Below are 18,536 nucleotides of genomic sequence, written 5' to 3'. Positions count from 1 at the left end.
GAAACACGCATTCATTAGTCACGTTTTGCTCTTCTCACGAGCCTTGTCACCGTCATACATGCGAAACATGCATTCATCAGTCAAGTTTGCCCTATCCACAAACCTTGTTACCGTTATAAAGCTTGCCACCGTCACACATGTAAAACGTGTCAAACATGGGAAATGTTCTTGGTATTGTTTTTAACCACAATCCAAGAGACAAACAAACAAACAGTTCCCTTTAGTTCCCTTTAGAGCAATATGAAAAAAATGGATATTTCATGCACCAAGTCTTAACCAGACAAATTGATATTGTCTGTAAATATAAATCCAACTCAACAGATGCCCCTTGTTTTCCACATCAATATAAACAGTTCATATAAGCACCAAATGTATATAAAGTCCCTTATGATTCCAGTTTTGAAATTAGTCGTATATCCATACTTATGATCAAAGCCCTCAGGTTTGCAGTCTGACAATCTCCAGTTACCCATTATCTACAATCATAGCTGTCATCAAAGGACTCTTCCTTTACTTGTTCTTCAGGAAAATCAAACATTTATCCCTCGCCCAAGACATCTTTCTATAGAGGAGCTCTGATAGTAGATGACGATATCCTTGAAGATACAGGACAGTTTAGATAAGGTTCTACATCGCCTGAAACCCCCTGCACAGGTGTTATATCGCCTCCCACTCCCCGTGTTGATGATACATCGCCTTAAATTCCCTGAGTAGGTTTTACATCCCCTAAAACACTCGGTGTAGGTGTTACATCGCCCTAAATCCCATGAGTAGGAGTGACATCGCCTTAAATCCCCTGTGCAGGTATTACATTACCTAAAACCCCTGTTGGAGGTGTTACATCGCCTTAAATCTCCTGTGTAGAAGTTACATCGCCTGAAACCGGCGGTGTAGGTGTTACATGGTCTGAAACCCCCTGTGTAGATGTTACATCGCCTTAAATCCCCTGAGTAGGTTTTACATCGCCTAAACTCACGGTGTATGTGTTACATCGCCTTAAACCCCTTGTGTAGGTGTTACATCGCCTTAAATCCGCTGTGTAGGTGTTACATCAACTTAAACTCCTTGTGTAGGTATTACATTGCCCGAAACAGCCGATGTAGGTCTTTCATCGCCTTAAATCCCCTGAGTACGTTTTACATCACCTAAACTCACGGTGTATGTGTTACGTCGCCTTAAATTCCCTGAGTATGAGTTACATCTCTTAAATCCCCTGTGTAGGTGTTACATCGCCTTAAATCCCCTGAGTAGGAGTTACATCGCCTTAAACCCCTTGTGTAGGTGTTACATTGCCTAAAACACCGGGTATAGGTTTTGCATTGCCTGAAAACCCCTGTCTAGATGTTATATGGCATGACAAAAAACCCTGTCTAGGTGTACATCACCTTAAATCCCCTGAGTACGTTTTACGTCGCCTAAAACTCACGGTGTAGGTGTTACATCGCCTGGAATTCCCTGAGTAGGAGTTATATCTATTAAACCCCCTGTGTAGATGTTACATTGCCTTAAATCCCCTGTGTAGGTGTTACATCACCTAACCCCCCCCCCCCCTGTGTAGATGTTACATCACCTAAAACCCCCCGTGAAAGTGTTACACCGCCTGAAACCCCTTGTGTAGGTGTTACATCGCCTTAAATCCCCTGTGTAGGTGTTACATCGCCTAAACCCCGTGTGTAGGTATTACATTGCCTGAAACCGTTGGTGCAGGTGTTACATCACCTTAAACCCCTGGTCTAGGTATTACATTGTCTAAAACCCCCGGTGTAGGTGTTACATTACCTTAAACCCCCTGTGTAGGTGTTTTAACGCCTAAAATCCCCGGTGTAGTTGTTACATCACCTTAAACACACTCTGTAGGTATTACATCGCCTAAAACCCCCGGTGTAGGTGTTATATGCATGTGAACTCGATGCTCATATGCATATACCGTACAAAGACGTATCCACATGGGATTTCTCTACTCTTTATACTACGATTCCTCACAAAGATCTTACTGAAAGAATATCGTCGTTAACTGTCTCGGTGTTCACTAAAACAGGTCACCGTTATATTAACGTCAGAAGCAATAAGGCTTTCTTTAATTCTACTCTTTATAAAGGTTACCACTCATGGGATGTTACATTATTTATTGAATTACTTGAATTTCTCATTAATAACATCTATGTGAAATTCGGAGCTACCATTTACCAACAGTGCATAGGTATTCCAATGGGTACCAGTTGTGCGCCTCTTTTGGCAGACCTATACCTGTTTTCATATGAATACGACTATATGCAGAAATTACTTAAAAGTAATATCTCCAAAACTCGATCTTTTTCATTTACCAAGCGGCATATTGATGATCTACTGGAGTTAAATTATCCCCATATTGCTGAAGCGGTGAAGGAAATCTATCGGCCTTCATTGGATTTAAAGGAGACAAAAGATAGTCCTGATGGTACATTTTATTTGGATCTATATCTGTACAAAGACGAACAAGGTCTCCTTTCACGCCGCCTTTACGACAAAAGGGATCATTTCAATTTTGATATTGTAAATTATCCTTATTTAGATAGCAATATAAAAAAGGGTCTTGCATATGGCGTATACATATCTCGCCTTGTAGCATTTGTCAGATCTTGCGTTAATTGTGATAACTTTACTCTGCGTCACAAGTTGCTAGTTCAAAAGCTAGTTTGTCAAGGATACTCCATCAAACGCCTTCATTCTAAGTTTCTCAAATTTTACAATCATTATAACACTCTCGTTGGCAGGTATGGACAAAGCGTTCAGAATCTTTGGCGATCTGCATTGTGATCAACCAAATAGACCGCGCTGTTATCCCAATGTACATATCTATCACGTACATGGTATTTAACAACATAGATGGCGCTGGTTGCCCAGTGTAACTGTCTACCTTGTATGTCATGTGTAACATCATAGATGGCGCCTCTTGTAGCATGAGATCTTTACATATTAACGGGAAAGACGCAATCGTCCGTTACTTTTGAATCACAATCTGATCGGTCAGGGTCTGTAACGCTCGTTATTTTCAAACTGTATCCAACACCGCTTAACCTGGGGCTAGGGTCCGTAAAGGTAGCCATGCTAATTACATCAGCATGATGCCTTTATGAACAGTTGCAATTAAAGCGCGACTGAGATACTTGTTTAATTGTTATTTGACATGGAACTCATTCGCGGACTACGAATTTGAACTTTGATATGGAATTAATGCCTGGAATATTCATTGTCTGCCCGGCATCATTGAAAACTGATGACCGCTTCTCTCATGTGTGTTACCGGCTTTATTTCTTATTTGTATAATTTCTTACATACCTTTGTCTTTGGGAGTTAGTGTTAAACGTTGTTTTGGGAATGGATCTTACGATTATCGACTTGGAACGCCCTTTACGGACTACGAATGGTATAGGAATGTCGGACTTGACGCTTATATTTACATCGCCTTAACCCCTCTGTGTAGGTGTTACATTACCTTAAACCCCTTGTGTAGGTATTACATCGCCTGAAACCCCCGGTGTAGGTGTTACATCACCTTATACACCCTGTGTAGGTGTTACATCGCCTTGACCCGCTGTGTAGGTGTTACATCACCTTAAACCCATTGTGTAGGTATTACATCACCTTAAACCCCTTGTGTAGGTCTTACATCACCTAAAACTCCCCTGATTAGAACATACACCTACACTAGCTCGTTTACAGGACCTACCGCGAATCAGACAGAATGAATGATTGTAACTTAACGCCAACTGGGCTGTGTTTCAGCCATATTTCAGATAGAACACTGAAGATAGTAAAACCAGAGCATTGCCATCTGGGCCATATATCAGCCACATTGCAGATAGAACACTGAAGATAGTAAAACCAGAGCATTGCCATCTGGGCCATATTTCAGCCATATATATTGCAGATAGAACACTGAAGATAGTAAAACCAGAGCATTGCCATCTGGGCCATATTTCAGCCACATTGCAGATAGAACACTGAAGATAGTAAAACCAGAGCATTGCCATCTGGGCCATATTTCAGCCAATTCTCAGATAGAGCACTGCAGATAGTAAAACCAGGGTTGCCACGACAGATTTACATTTGGCAAATGGTCACATGCAACTTTTTAAAATACTGCCTCTTGTCGAATTACCTTGGTCATGGTTTTGCTGTGCTTCACGACCTTGCAATAACTTGTTGAAAGAAACTTAAGAAAATATTGTTTTGTGACCATAATTTACGTACAAAACCCAGGTGTGTCATAGGAAATTAAACCAGACAGCCCACAACCATGCCTGATGACAATATGGGGTAACTGATGGAGGGGTCCAATATGTTGCCATTCAGGGAGACAGGACATTCGACATAACACCGGAAAACCCAGCCTTTGGTGTAATTCTGTTAAAGTGACGTCCATTAAATTGTAATTAACATGAGGTTCACTGCATTTTTAACTTGATTCTGCTCAAGTTATGGTACTAGGAGGCGCGAAAGTGATACTATCTAAATATTTATATTAACAGTTGGGATAAAACACGTGAGTGAAGATATACTGCTGCTCGCAGTTGGCGGCTAGATATTCAACGGGGACAAGTCAATATTTCTATGAATTATATCTTAGGTTATATCCCCATTAATACTGCACCTACAGTCATCATACTTGGTACATTAATGACACTTAATGCGGGCTATCACGCGATAGAATTATATAAAAGGAAAAACTAATATTCTTAAAACAAAAATACTTACATATCGGAAATGTGAATATGTAAGACAAATCGTTTGAATGATATAATGGAAAACTGCACATATAACTTATGAAATAAATGAAGACCTAAAACTGTACGGACTTTAGAATTAATCATTTAGTAATCAATGAATAATTATTGGTATGGAAATGATATATTTGGTTATTGTTAGTGTCATTGCTATTGGCCTTCTCTTACCGCCTATGGTCAGGATGGGCGACAGGATATTTCACAGGTAACAGACATATAATTTACATCCCTCACATGATAATTTTGATACACTGCGACATGCATATAAACACATATTTTCGAGCAGATTTATATAAGCATACGCAAGTATGCACATCCGAATATACACACACATAGATGCATCTGTACACATACACACATATACATATGTACGCATATACACACATAAACATACATACCATTATACACACACACGCACACACACACACAAACACACACACATATATATATATATATATATATATATATATATATATATATATATATATATATATATATATATATATATATATATATATATATATATATATATATATATATAATCAAATTCACACACTATTTGGCTCTACTCTGCTAATTAAATCTTTTTGTTCTCAGAATGTATTTATAAACCTCAAGAGAAATTAACTGATTAACCGTGGTACTAACATCTGTGTGGCCATATAATAGGACAGCTGTCGCTATATCGTCCAAGTTACTTAATGTCTTTATACGTTCTAACATGGGTTGTCTCGGTACATTGTATCTACTACATTCTAAGAGGACATGGGCAGCAGTTCCGTTAGGATTGCCTCTTTGACATCTTGCAGAGTCAAGAATAAAATTATCGTGGAGGTCGTCGCTTATGGAGTAAGCCGTAGCCCTTTCTTAATCGACTGAGGATAATGCTAGAGGTATGAACTGAATCAGTTTTGAACTGAGTATTATCTTCTATACTTGTAAAGGTTTTGGTAAGGCGTTCCAATCACGGACAGTTTGGTGATGAAAAGATGTACTGAAAGTTGATGTTCCACATCTGTATGTCGTTGAGTGATCCGAAGATCTTACTGGGTAGGCATTGCGCTGATGAGTTGGTGGTGGTAATGTATCTTGGTGAACAGTGCTTAAAGGGTCATTCACCTGCTCTTTATAAGTGACTATGGGGTGCATATACCTCCGGTGGCTCAACTCAAGAAACCCTGCGTCTTCATAAAAGGAGGATCGAGGCTACACTTTTAGGGAGGCCAGTGATGATTCATAGAGCATCTTTTTGTATGTTTTCTAGTGCACAAGCTTTCGCTTCGGACATGTTGCCCCAGACGACGTCAGCATATTCTAGGGATGGCTTGATGAAGCTTTTATACATTACTTCTCAGCATTTCCTGTTAAGCAGGTACTTAAGACCCCTAGAGATCGACAGTTTCTTATTACCTTTTTCGATGAGATTTTCTTTGTGACAGGCTTAGTTACCATAACTGTCAAAAAGTACATCTAGATGTTTATGGGTGTTAGTCGATTGATTTGTTTCTTCTACGTCTCAGACGTCTCGAAAATAACTGTGATTTGTCTTGTTTGAGTTGCAGTCAACAAGCCAAGTTTTCCCCCAGTGTTCGGCTGTATAAACGTCACTACCCATAGATCTCTTTTTTTATATCTATGGAGGACAGGTCTTCATCGAGGACAAAGAGACCGGTGTTGCCTGCAAAAAGCTTTAACGTATGTAGGATCTCGTTTGGGAGATCATTGATAAATATTAGAAATACCAAGGCCCTAGGACAGATGCCCGTGGAACTCAAGGAAAAAGTTGCTTTAAGTCTGATTTGCATCCAGTACAACACGTTAGTCTCTTTGGTCAAGGTAACTTGCATACCAGGTATGGAGTGTACCAATTCATCCAAGAGATCATATCTTGGCAAAATGTTTTTGTGCCAAACACGGTCAAAGGCTTTCAAAAAAGCTAAAATAAACTTCCTTTCCGTCATCCACGGCTTTGGCAATATCAAAATACACGCCAGGAAGCTGTGTAAACCTTGATTTCGAGGGTAAAAGTGCATACAGATAGGGAGTAATGCTTGAGTGAAGGTAGTCAAAAACTTGCCGAAATACAAGACGTTCGAAAACTTTACTAACACAGCTTAAAAGAGAGATGGGTCTATAGTTTGTCACCTTGGAGCCGTTTCCAGATATGAGTTTAGGTGTTACATTTGATGATTTCCTTAAAGACGGGAATATACCAGAACCTAAACAGCGATTGAAGAGGACTGATACTATTAGGAATATTTCATCTCAGCCTTCAAAAAGCATTTTTGGACTAATTCAGTCTGGCCCTATGGCCTTGAATATGTCAATAAGTGTAAGTTCCCCAAGAAAATAATCGGATTTAGTAGTGATGTCAGATGGTGGAGGACCAGCTGTCAGTGGACGGTCAGGGAGAATCGTTCCGATGTCGTCCAGGCTGCAAACGTTTGGAAAATAATCGTTGAGTAAGATAGCTTTACTGACATCGTCACATGAGTAAGGGTTGATAGATTTCTTTAATGGAGGTATAGAGGATACACAAGAGTTTGTGTTTTTTTAAAGTGAGACTTACATAGTTTTCACCAGAACTTATTTGATATATTACCAGACTCTAATTTAGCTGTCACGTTACCTTGGTAGGACTTTGGCGCACATGATAAGCGAATTTACATTGTAAAGAATTACTTTTGTTGGGTAGTTTATGCGACTTTTTGTATTGTTTACTCCCAAGGTTTATTTCGTTCTTAATCTCGGATTTATTGTGATATAATAATTAGGGATGTGTGTCTTAGCGGCATTAATTATGAGATTTGATGCCGAGGAACACAAATCCTCAACGTTGTCAGTTTCATTTAACTCAGCAAAATTAGTTTGAAATAGTAATTGTCGATAGCCGTCCCACTTCGTGTACTTGTATTTCCATATTCTCCTCTCATATTTCTGCAGCCTTGGCACCCTTTTCATGTTTACAAAAACAAGATAGTTATCACTGCAGAAGTTAGACATAGTTCCATAGTTGGACATTAATCACCGTTTGTTGCAAATAATTGGGTCTAGTAGTGTTTTTTGAAGCTGGCCTTGTTGCTCCGTTAAACAGATGTGTCATTCTAAAAGAATGAATAATATTAGTTTCTATTTGATGGATTTAAGACATTTTCGGTTAAATCACCTGTAATAATTATATTATGGTCCTGGAAGGCATTAATGCTTGCTTGTACATTGTCCTTCAATACTTCCCACATTCCAACCTCTATTTCGAGATGGTCGATAAATGATAAATATGAGCGAAGATGGTTTATCGTACAATTTGAGCCATATCGTTTCGATGTCGTCGCACTCTATGCCTTGGAGACGAGAGACAGCTAATTTCTGAGATACATGAACACATACTCCAGCCCTGGCATGATAGCGATCACGTCGGAGAGGCTGCTGAAATCCTGATAGTAAAATAACGCTAGTTTCAACTTTAGGGGCTGCTCATCTGTTGACTGTGATGGACCAAGGTTCCCCATCTCCACAAATGAACAGTATAACTGAGATCAGCAAGACACAATGAAGAGAATGGGTTATTTCACGTTGTATAAGGCTAAGTATGTGGGCTCTGTTGACTGCTTTAACTTTAATATAGTTAAGGAAACATACAGAAATTCCAGGATGAAAACTTCGCATGTAATAAAAATATTCACCTAAAAAGACCAATTGTCGTACGATAAAGCACCCGATTGTTACTCATTGTCACGTACAATAATCATACAGAATATACATGTATGTAGCGGAATAGAGACAGCCAAGTCTTCCGAATAAACTATATGGAAATAACATAAAAAATAAGGGCTGGCATATACCAGTCCAAAAGAAAGGTAACACAAAATAGTGAAAGAAAAACAAAGGAAAAAAACACATGTGTAAATATGTATAGAAAAAACACATGTGTAGATACGTGTAGAAAGGTATATACGGTAGCAGACAGTCAAAGTAGTCGTTATATATAGCAAATTAATTTAACCGGCTACGTGTAACTATATGCCAATCGTCACAATGACGTCCTGCTCTGGTTTTACTGTCTTTTGCTGATCCAGGAGCCACTCACCAATGCAGCCGCTGTGAGCTCAGGTCCAGCTCATGCTGGCTTCCTCTTCGGTCGAAAGTGGGAAGGTCTGACACCAATCAGACAGATCAATTAAAAAGTAAATAAAAAAACACGAGCAACAAATACTACACAGGGATGACGTGATAATAGCGTAATCGGCTTGTTGATGGTGAGGTTAAATGTTATACAACTATAGACACACCAATAACTAGGGTGGTAAATGTTAAACAAACAGCCTCATCAACGACTGAGGTGGTAAATGTCAAATAAGTAAGCTCATCAACAATTGGGGTGGTAAATGTCAAACAAACAGGCTCATCAACAACTGGCGTGGTAAATATCAAATAAGCAGGCTAATCAACAACTGGGGTGTAAGTATCAAACGAGCAGGCTCATCAACAACTAAGGTGGTAAATGTCAAACAAGCAGGCTCATCAACAACTTAGGTGGTAAATGTCAAACAAGCAGGCTCATTATCAGCTGGCGTTGTAAATATCAAACAAGCAGCATCATAAACAGCTAGGGTGGTTAATGTCAAACAAGCGGGCTCATTATCAACTGGTGTTGTAATGTCAAACAAGCAGGCTCATCAACAACTGGGGTGGTAAATGTCAAACAAGCAGGCTTATGAACAGCTAGGGTGGTTAATGTCAAAGAGGCAGGCTCATTATCAACTGGCGTTGTAAATGTCAAACAAACAGGCTCATAAACAACTGGAGTGGTAAATGTCAAACAGTCAGGCTCATCATCAACTGGGGTGGTAAATGTCAAACAAGCAGGTTCATCAACAACTGGGATGGTAAATGTCAAACAGTCAGGCTAATTATCAACTGGCGTTGTAAATGTATAACAAGCAGGATCGTCAACAACTGGGGTGGTGAATTTCAAAAAACAAACTAATCAACAACGTAGAAGGTAAATCTCAAACAAGCAGGCGCGTCAACAACTGGAGTGGTAAATGTCAAACAAGCAGGCTCATTAACAACTGAGGTGGTAAATATCAAATAAGCAGGATCATCAACAACTGGGCTGGTAAATGTCAAACAAGCTGGCTCATCAACAACTGGGGTGGTAAATGTCAAACAAGCAGGCTTATGAACAGCTAGGGTGGTAAATGTCAAACAGACAGGCTCATTATCAACTGACGTTGTAAATGTCAAACAAACAGGCTCATAAACAACTGGAGTGGTAAATGACAAACAGGCAGGCTCATAAACACCTAGGGTGGTAAATGTCAAACAGGCAGGCTCATTATCAACTGACGTTGTAAATGTCAAACAAACAGGCTCATCAACAACTGGGGTGGTAAATGTCAAACAAGCAGGCTCGTCAACAACTGGGGTGGTAAATGTCAAACAAGCAGGCTCGTCAACAACTGGGGTGGTAAATGTCACACAGTCAGGCTCATTATCAACTGGAGTGGTACATGTCAAACAAGCAGGCTCGTCAACAACTGGGGTGGTAAATGTCAAACAAGCAGGCTCGTCAACAACTGGGGTGGTAAATGTCAAACAAGCAGGCGCGTCAACGACTAAGGGGTTAAATGTCAAGCAAGCAGGCTCATCAACAACTGAGGAGATAAATGTCAAACAGGCAAACTCATCAACAACTAAGAAGGTACATGTCAAACAAGCAGGTACATCAACACCTGGGTTGGTAAATGTCAAAGAGGCAGGCTCATTAACAACATATGTGGAAATTGACAAACAACCAGGCGCTTGAACAACTGGGGTTGTAATTATCATATAAGCAGACTCATCAACAACTGAGGAGGTAAATGTCAAACAAGCAGGATCATCAACAACATAGGTGGTAAATGTTAAACAAGCTAGCCTATCATAAACTGGCGTGGTAAATGTCAAACAAGCAGACTCATCAACAACTGGGGTGATTAAAGTCAAAGAGGCAGGCTAATCAACAACATAGGTGGTAACTGACAAACAAGCCGGCTCTTGAACAACTGGGGTTGTAAATATCAAATAAGCAGACTCATCAACAACTGAGGAGGTAAATGTCAAACAAGCAGGCTCATCAACAACTGAGAAGGTAAATGTCAAGCAAGCAGGCTCATCAACAACTGGGGTAGTAAATGTGGAACAGGCTGGCTCATCAACAACATAGGTGGTAATTGAAAAACAAGCAAGCTCCTAAACAACTGGGGTGGTAAACATCAAATAAGCAGATTCATCAACAACTGAGGAGGTAAATGTCAAACAAGCAGGCTAATCAACAATCGGGGTGGTAAATGTTAAACAAGCAGGCTCATCAACAACTGGGATGGTAAATATCAAATAAGCAGACTCATCAACAACTGAGGATGTAAATGTCAAACAAGCAGGCTCTTGAACAACTGAGGAGGTAAATGTCAAACAAGCAGTCTAATCAACAACTGGGGAGGGAAATGTTAAACAAGCAGGCTCATCAACAACCGGAATGGTAAATGACAAACAAGCAGGCTCATCAACAACTGAGGAGGTAAATGTCAAACAAACAGGCTCATCACCAACTGGGATGGTAAATGTGAAACAAGCAAACTCATCAACAACTGAGGAGGTAAATGTCAAACAGGCAGACTCATTAACAACTGGGGTGGTAAATGTCAAACAAGCAGACTCATCAACAAGTGAGGTGGTAAATGTAAAACAAGCAAACTCATCACCAACTGGGATGGTAAATGTGAAACAAGCAAAGTCATCAACAACTGAGGAGGTAAATGTCAAACAGGCAGGCTCATTAACAACTCTGATGGTAAATGTCAAACAAGCAGGGCCATCAACAACTGGGCTGGTAAATGTCAATCGAACAGGCTCATCAACAACATATGTAGTAATTGACAAACAAGCAGGCGTTTGAACAACTGGGGTGGTAAATGTCATATAAGCAGACACATCAACAACATAGGTGGTAATTGACAAACAAGCAGGCTCTTGAACAACTGGGGTGGTAAATATCAAATAAGCAGACTCATCAACAACTGAGGAGATAAATGTCAGACAAGCAGGCTCATCAAAATCTGGTTGGTAGATGTCAAACGGGCAGGCACATTATCAACTGGGGTGGTAAATGTCAAACAGACAGGCTCATCAACAACTAGGCTGGTAAATGTCAAAGAAGCAGGCTTATCAAGAACTGGGGTGGTCAATGTCCAGCAAGCTAACTCATAATAAACTGGCGTTGTAAATGTCAAACAAGCAGGCTTCTTAACAACTGGGGTGGTAAATGTCAAACAAGCAGGCTAGTCAACAAATGGGGTGGTAAATGTCAAATAAGCAAGCTAATTAACAACTGAGGTTGTAAATGTCAAACAAGCAGGATCGTCAACAACTGGAGTGGTAAATATCAAATAAGCAGGCTGATCAACAACTTAGGTTGTAAATGTCAAACAAGCAGGCTTACCAAAAACTGGTGTGGTGAATGTTAAACAAGCAGGTTTATTACCAACATAGGTGGTAAATGTCAAACAAACAGGCTTATCAACAACTGGGGTGGTAATTGTCAAATAAGCAGGCTAATTAACAACTTACGTTGTAAATGTCAAAAAGCAGGCTTATCAAAAACTGTTGTGATAAATGTCAAACAAGCAGGCTAATCAATAGCTGGGGTGGTAAATATCAAATAAGCAGGATAATAAACAACTTATTTTGTAAATATCAAATAAGCAAGCTCATCAACAACTGGGGTGGTAAATGTCAAACAGGCAGGCTCATCAACAACATAGGTGGTAATTGAAAAACAAGCAGGCTCCTGAACAACTGGGATGGTAAATATCATATAAGCAGACTCATCAACAACTGAGGAGGTAATTGTCAAACGGGCAGGCTCATCAACAACTGGGGTGGTAAATGTCAAACAATCAGGCTCATCAATAACTGAGGAGGTAAATGTCAAACAAGCAGGCTCATCAACAACTGGAGTAGTAAATGTCAAACAAGCAGGCTCATCAACAATTGGCGTGGTAAATGTCAAACAGGCAGGATCATCAACAACATAGGTGGTAATTGACAAACAAGCAGGCTCTTGAACAACTGGGGTGGTAAATATCATATAAGCAGACTCATCAACAACTGAGGAGGTAAATGTCAAACAAGCAGGCTCATCCGCAACTGGGGTGGTAAATGTCAAACAAGCAGGCTCATCAACAACTGTGGTGGTAAATGTCAAACAGGCAGGCTCATCAAAAACATAGGTGGTAATTGACAGACAAGCCGGCTCTTCAACAACTGGGGTGGTAAATATCAAATAAGCAGACTCATCAACAACTGAGGAGGTAAATGTCAAACAAGCAGGCTCAGCAACAACTGAGTTGGTAAATATAAATCTAAATACATCGTACTGTAGCGTTTTAAGAACAGTTGACTTATTTGACGTCTGTGAGAGTTTCATATCCTGCTGGTGAAGGGTTGCTTGTCCTCCTAGGCAGTGTATTAGACACATTGATCATCGAGAAAGGCATGTCTTGTGTCGGACTGTAAACTCCTAAAGATATACCTAGCACTGCTAGTACCGATAACTGAAAATAAACAAGACTTCCTTAAACATGCTGATCGTGTTGGAAACAAAAGGACTACATCATCACTGGAGAACTTCCCACTACACAAAGCAATAGGGTAAAAACACATGATTAACGGACTTATCTAACAGACATTGTCTGATATCCTTTGCGAACCGTGCCATGCAGGTAATTGCAAGCCTGTATACATGAATGCGGTCTTGATTCAATCTTTTTATGCCTAGGGAACTCAATATTGTGTGTAGAATTCAGCGAAATTGGAAGCTAAGCGCTGATCCAACAACTGCTTTTTGATTCGATACCTTTCATGACTTTGATGTCTACTGTTACAAAAGGCTGCCAGTCTAATGGCAGGCTAAAATCAATGTATTGGCGGGTGTTATATAATGACAACAGGACCTTGCCTGGATTGCCATGCTCTTTTTTTCACCTCAGTATGGTTGATTCAGAGAACCAGGTAAAGCCAGATGTCACATCTCAGGATGTATCGGATGAAGGAGACAAACGTCCTGAGCTAAAGCCGTAGCCAGCGACCTTTTGCAGGTGGTGATCGATAAGCTGCTATGAGGACAGAGACAAAGAACAATTAGAAACTTATTGATCTCCATCTGAACACTGCCTGCGGTTTTCCATTAGCAGATTGTCTCTGTCTGCTCTCTTGAACAGGACAACATCCAGATGCTTATTATAAAAACGTCAATATCATAAAGCAAGAGATGATTTAACTGCCAAATTGTTCGATATCCATCCACTGGTAGGAATTTCCCGGAGCCACGGTGTATACCGCATGCGCACGTTTAGCCTTGCCAATTAGACGTACGCTAGAGCTTGTACACATGCAGATTTCAGTCCACATCACTAAAGAATTACATTTTTTCAGAAATTCAAGGCTTCACAACTAGTCTCTTTCATATTCAGACTTTATGAAATGTTGTCTAATTTATCGAACGTTAATAGGAATCTTCGGCCATAAGGCAGGTCGACCGGCTCCCTTCAACACAGTTGGCGGGGGCGGTAGATTCAGGGTCAATCCTGGGCCGAGTCACACCTGAGACTTTAAAAGAGAAAGTAACTTCCTCGCTTGGCATTCAGCATAAATGGATAGTGCAACGACTGGTTGACCTGTATCAGTATAATGGCTTGGGCGGGGCGGCTTAATTGCCTTCGGTAAGACCTTTCAGTGAAGCAGCACTAGATAAAAGAGCGATGGAAATCCGTCCTGCAACAAGGAGGCACATAACATGCACTCTAAGGATACCTTCGTCGCCATATGACTTAAAAATTGAATAGTACGACGTTGAACCCCAAGCACTTACTTACTTACTTACTTATAAGGCAGATCAAAGGGCGGTGTTTTTTCTCACGTCAAATATAACTTTGTGAAATTGGTTTGAGGTGTATGTCATATACCGACCACCACACAGGTAAAACTGGCTCATTTCTCAGCCGTGTAATATTCAACAACGTAGCAGTAGAATACTGTCTCGACACAAACCGCATAAATCATCGCATTGAGCCCCATGTGAGTAGCTAGGCTGTTACAACTATATAAGTATATGTACATTGCTCATTTTAGCCTGGCTAACAACTTATATTAGATATTAGAGTCAGTGATAAATTCCTTTGGAATGTGGATAGTTTACGGGACAGCTGACATGTCTGAAGAATTTTAATTTGGTTGATTTTTCTTTCTTGCAGACCAAAATGTTTGTTTTTTCTGTTTTTTTTTCTATTTTAGTTTTGTAAAAAGCAATAAAATTATACAGGTGCGGTGTTGGAGCCGAAGGGGTATTTCTGACATCTGCAATAAGCAGGTCAGGAAGAAAGTTGATCTTACAATCCACTACCCAAGCACTTTGGATTAAATGGTAGCAGTTGATACAAAATAACCCATAAAACTAACCATGCACTCGTAGCTTATAATACTGCTTTAGTGGTAATTGTCCACTTTGTCTCATTATCAACCCGCAAAATATTTAATTAATGCGTAAAATAGGGAAACCAAAATACAGCGAACCAGCGACAGTAGAACGTGAAGGCCAATATCATCAACTCACTTTGTCGAATCAGCAAATGCTGAGCCGTCGACTGTTGTAAAAGGTGGTAGGCCTACTGTAGCAACAGCTAATTTATTCACTTTCTTAATCGAGAGTTTTACGCCATGGGACCTAACAAAAGTATTGCACTTAAGTGACGGCGGTCAGCATTATCATGGTTGGCTGGAACCGTGCACAGTCCCGGGGAAAAGCAATTTGGCAGCAGGCGTACGACTTTACCAACAGCTCAAGCCGTGGAAGAAGTAATATCCTTCCCATGGGCCCAATTTCCCGAGACCACTTATAAATGGTTGGTCACTTACAAGTTCAGCCCGTACATCCACCACTTTTTGCTGCCACTATCCTGCCTAATGGACATACGAAAAATACCTTCGACGTTAAAGAGATTGCGTAAACGTGACGTCACATTGCTCTCGATTATAGCGATCTGTTAAAAATCAAGATTCACTCTCTATTGTTGGTTTTATAAAAATTCCTCCAAGAATGTTTAATGTCGATTTAAGGTATTTTTAATACTCATCAGTCTTTCACCTGACAGAATAAAGAAGATAATGCAGCATTGTATAACTTTCCTTGAAAGCAAGATCATTCTGATGTACGGTTAGCAGCAGTAACAACAAGGCAAACTAGTCGAACAGCATTTGTGTATATTCGTGGTATATATTTACTTGCTGCTCAACGAAAATTAACAATAACCCAGAATGTTGCATGTAGACTCAAACTGCCGATCTTTTCTGCCCACCGTGTGTTGTCTATGCGCTTGGAACAAGTCACGTTCTACTTCTTAGGTATATCACTGGAACGGTGTTAAAGATCATTGCCACGTGAACGTGTTTTTTTTTTTTTTTTTGAGTTTTAATGTAGATACAAAAGCACTGAAATGGTTTTCGGGGCTTAACTACAAAGAAAATTCAGTAGATCTCTCGAGGAAATGATAAGAGTGCGCTTCCTTTATCCCAGTCTGTAGGTTACCAATCAGAAAAAGGTGGTAATGACTGGGAATCTTTAAAGATTGGATTAAGGAGTTTATAATGAATGGGCCGATGCTTTGCAACCTTATTCCTTTATTGTCGTTAACACTAAGAACCTTACATCCAACTGTAATTATCACACCAGAGGAATCTTCAGTAAAACATCTCACACGAAACAAAGCCGATGGAGGCAAGAAGTTTTCGTTGCTATAGTAACGATTTCAGCTTTACATCAACAATGTCAAAGTGTGTAATCTGAGATAACCCTCATTCAAAAACATCATATCTAGGATTATATGCCTGGATCTTTTGGGATTAAATCTAATCGGAAATGGGATTTGAAAGAGATGTGTTATCTGTGTTATATTCATTTAAAGCAGTACAACTGAGCGTGTCGACACTTCCCTGCTTTCACTCAGTATGCCTTGCGTCTTCAGTATATTAAGGCTCACATGGCAGGTAGATATTGGTCATTTTTATTAACGAACCAAAACCTCTGTTATCACATTGACCAATAACCTTGGATGCAGCACGATAATTTAAGTGGTGGTAATAATTACTTAGGCACCTGTAAAACGACTTTTTACATTAAAAATGACCATCTCATTCGTAGGAGGGCTGTCCAAGACACTCTGGCATTTGTGTAATCAACTGTAAAACGAACCTTCATTTCCTGTTTGTTATAACTAGTCATTTATTCCAGCTTCTGCTTTGATGTCCTCACTTAATTTATGCTTTTCCGGGTGACGTTAAAGGTGAAGAAAACACAAAAAATCACACAAAGTTCAGATAAAAGAGTGCGATTTGGTTGTAAATGTGCTCTATAATGTTTCTTTCAATTTTTCTTTAAAAAAACCACTTCAAAATAACTTTTGGGACCACCTTTTGGTATATATAGTCTTTGTGTAATAATGTTATAAATTAGGATGTGACAGGCATGTTTAATATATAATAGCAAATATGTTCAACCTGGATTTTATTCAAATTTATATTTTTAATATATTCATAAATCTCAGATTAAGTGAATATGTTTGTGATGTAAATCACGAGTTTACACTCAAATAAATTTATCAGGACTTGCATCACATCTGTATTTAGAGATCTATTATGCTAGGACGATAAATACCAAAAGGTAGTCCCAAATACCCACCTACCGAAAAATTTTCAAATTTTCTTCTGCAAAAAAAAATCGAAAAAATATTAAAAGTTTTGATGCTCTTTCATCTGAATGTGACATCAGTTTTATGTTTTTTCTCCTTTTAATGTTCAAAAACAAATGCGAAAAAATGAGGCCTAGATAAATGTATCTTCATACTGTTATTTAGCTTTTTAGTTAAACCGAAAACGCGAGCATGTGTGATCTCCGCCCTGGAGTCCTTTAAGGAAATATGATATGTATGTTGGCCTTATGTTGGATTTTAGTTACTCCACCACCCCTCGCCCATCTCAACCATGTTAGCTAAAATCCCACGTTTTATTTAGGGATATTCTCGACATGTATCACTTAATCCCGCTACCAGTCCCGGCACTAAGTAGAGTCAGTAAACTGCCCTTTATTAGCTCACATTTTAAATTGTAATTAAGGCAAAAAGTCACTCGTGTGTATCAACAACGGCAGTAAATCTAGCTATGTGTGAGAAACCACAACAGCTATGTGTGAACAACCACAGTGGCTATGTGTGAATAGCTACAGTAGTTACACGTGAGTAACCACAGGTACCTATGTGTAAGCAACCAGAGTAGTTATGTGTGAATAGCTACAGTAGTTGTGTGTGAAAAACCACAGAAGTTATGTGTGAAAAACCTACAGTAGTTTCATGTGAGTAAACACAATAACTATGTGTAAACAACCGCAGTAGTTATGTGTGAACAACCACAGCAGCAATATGTGAGTGGCCACAGTAGTTATATATAAGCAACTACTCTAGTTATGTGTGAGCAACCACAGCAGTTATGAGTGAGTAGCCAGGGTAGTTATATGTGAGAAACCACGGTAGTTATATATAAGCAATCATGGTAGTTATGTGTGAATAGCTACAGTAGTTACATGTGAATAGCTACAGTAGTTATATGTGAGTAACTACCCTAGTTATATGTGAGTTATATGTGAGCAAACATAGCAGATATATGTGAGCAACCACAATA

This window comes from Liolophura sinensis, chromosome 13 (genome assembly GCF_032854445.1).
Source record: "Liolophura sinensis isolate JHLJ2023 chromosome 13, CUHK_Ljap_v2, whole genome shotgun sequence".
Lineage (NCBI taxonomy): Eukaryota > Metazoa > Mollusca > Polyplacophora > Chitonida > Chitonidae > Liolophura > Liolophura sinensis.
The sequence above is the reverse complement of the archived record's forward strand: the minus strand, read 5'-3'. Positions refer to the sequence as shown.